This window comes from Oxyura jamaicensis, chromosome Z, assembly GCF_011077185.1.
Source record: "Oxyura jamaicensis isolate SHBP4307 breed ruddy duck chromosome Z, BPBGC_Ojam_1.0, whole genome shotgun sequence".
Classification (NCBI taxonomy): Eukaryota; Metazoa; Chordata; class Aves; order Anseriformes; family Anatidae; genus Oxyura; species Oxyura jamaicensis.
This window is the reverse complement of record NC_048926.1, coordinates 10,718,040-10,718,651: the sequence shown is the minus strand read 5'-3', so window position 1 is coordinate 10,718,651 and position 612 is coordinate 10,718,040.

Here is a 612-nt window from a genome sequence, read left to right as displayed (position 1 = left end):
CTCCACTGTTTTCCTACCTGTTTCTCCTCAAGTCGTGTGTCTTTCTTTTGGTCCTTTGGACCTGCTGCTCTGGGTGCTAAGGAAAGCTGGGCTCAGGCTTGGGAGGTAAGGAATGAAACTTCTGTGTTCTTTTTGTTGAATGCAGGAGTACTTGAACAGGAGCTGAGACAAGGGACAAGAAGGTCTTCCTGCCCCTGCAGGAATTTATGAGCAAGCAGTGTGCCCAGGTGGCCCAGAAGGCCAACAGCATCCTGCTTTGCATAAGAAGCAGCGTGGCCAGCAGGTCCAGGGGAGTGATTGTCCCCCTGTACTCAGCTCTGGTGAGGCCACACCTCGAGTACTGCGTTCAGTGTTGGGGCCCTCGCTACAAGAAGGACATGGAGGTGCTGGAGTGGCTCCAGAGGAGGGCAACGAGGCTGGTGAAGGGTCTGGAGAACAAGTCTTATGAGGAGCGGCTGAGGGAGCTGGGCTTGTTCAGCCTGGAGAAAAGGAGGCTCAGGGGCGACCTTATCGCACTCCACAGGTACCTGAAAGGAGGCTGTAGCGAGGTGGGGGTTGGTCTGTTCTCCCACATGCCTGGTGACAGGACGAGGGGGAATGGGCTAAAGCTGT